This window comes from Alosa sapidissima, chromosome 21 (genome assembly GCF_018492685.1).
Source record: "Alosa sapidissima isolate fAloSap1 chromosome 21, fAloSap1.pri, whole genome shotgun sequence".
In the NCBI taxonomy this organism is placed as follows: Eukaryota; Metazoa; Chordata; class Actinopteri; order Clupeiformes; family Clupeidae; genus Alosa; species Alosa sapidissima.
Genome location: NC_055977.1, coordinates 3476800 through 3478827, shown reverse-complemented (window position 1 = coordinate 3478827; position 2028 = coordinate 3476800).

Here is a 2028-nt window from a genome sequence, read left to right as displayed (position 1 = left end):
ACAGTACAGGAAGCAAAGCCCCAAAAAGGCCTTCGTTTCTGAGATACCTCCACCCGAGGTAGAACAAAACACAACCATGTTTTTTTTATATCTTTGATATGTGTAGCTTATGAAATTGATTTTTTTATATCTTTGATATGTGTAGCTTATGAAATGGATTGTTGTATAAAAACATGTTGTTTTTATATCTTTGATATGTGTAGCTTATGAAATGGATTGTTGTATAAAACATGTTGTTTTTATATCTTTGATATGTGTAGCTTATGAAATGGATTGTTGTATAAAAACATGTTGTTTTTATATCTTTGATAGCTTATGAAATGGATTGTTGTATAAAAACATGTGGTTACACTTTACTTGACGGTATCTACAGTACAAAATGTTCTACTGTCATGAACGTGTCATATATTATAAAAATATATAAATAATATATTATAAGAATATATAACAAATATATAAATATATAAATAATTGGCTACATGGCATTGCTATGATTAAAGAGTTGCTTTGTAAATAGGTGTTTTTTTTTTCAATCCTTTTTTCTATGATGTGTGTGTGTGTGTGTGTGTGTGTGTGTGTGTGTGTGTGTGTGTGTGTGTGTGTTTATTTTGTATGATTGCTTCAAACATGTATTTGTACTCTGACTAATGCTCATCCATGTGTTGGTAAGGGATTGGGTGGGTGGGTGGGGTTAAGGGGAAATTTGACCATTACTGACAAATGCTGTGTATACTTCCCAATGTTGAAAAATCAATAAATATTGCATTACAAAAAAAAAAATATATATAAATATTCCAAAACTTGGTTGTGCAACATCTGCATGTGCTTTCTGGGTGCCTTTGTGTGGCTATATTACCATGGTTACCATGTGATCATGTGATGCATTCAGATGAGCCTAAAGAGAAGGGGGCATAATGATGCCATTAGGGCAGGAAGAGAAGGGGGCATCATGATGCCAATAGGGCAGGAAGAGAGAGCAGGGAGAGAGAGGGGGCATCATGATGCCAATAGGGCAGGAAGAGAAAGGGGCATCATGATGCCAATAGGGCAGGGAGAGAGAGGGGGCATCATGATGCCAATAGGGCAGGAAGAGAAGGGGGCATCATGATGCCAATAGGGCAGGAAGAGAAGGGGGCATAATGATGCCAATAGGGCAGGAAGAGAGAGCAGGAAGAGAAAGGGGGCATAATGATGCCAATAGAGCAGGAAGAGAGAGCAGGAAGAGAAAGGGGGCATAATGATGCCATTAGGGCAGGAAGAGAAGGGGGCATCATGATGCCAATAGGGCAGGGAGAGAGAGGGGGCATCATGATGCCAATAGGGCAGGAAGAGAAGGGGGCATGGGGTGAGTAAGAGCAAAAACTGACTTAAAAAGTTAGTTAGTCTAGGGTGCAATGTTTTTGTTTTGGTTTGAATATTATTCACATGATCACGTAAGTTAATAATAGTTTGTATCAGCTGATAGTTAAGCACTTCCCTAGTTTAACAGGAGAGGAGGGACTGAGAGAGTAGGCAGTGCATCATTTCTCAATCTGTACATCGACAATACAATTGGTATTTTTAGAACTCCATGGTATTCTCCAACTTTCACATCCAGTAAGCGATGGCTCAAGAGAGGATTATTGTGCAATTCAAGTCAGTGTTCTCTGTAAACCAGCTTCACTTCACTTTACTGAGATCATCTCACCTTCGCACTCCCTTTCTCTGTCAGATATTAGGGCCATCTACACGACGCCGGTTTTTGTGAAACCGCTGAATTTTTGTTATTGGTTTAGCCTTGCGTGTACACAACGCCGGCAGTTTAGGAGACTGTAACCGATAGTTTTTGAAACCGGCTTCCGAAGTGGGAATTTTTGAAACCGCCGGCTAACTTTCGCCGTGTAGATGCGTGTAGGTGCGAAGCGGCAATTTTATGACGACATAGCCCCACCTCTCAACTCAGCCACTGCACTCCACCTGACACGCTGCTTGTCAAAACAAACCAAACCATTTGTTTATCATATTAAAATGTTTTTTCTTTCCCCTGTC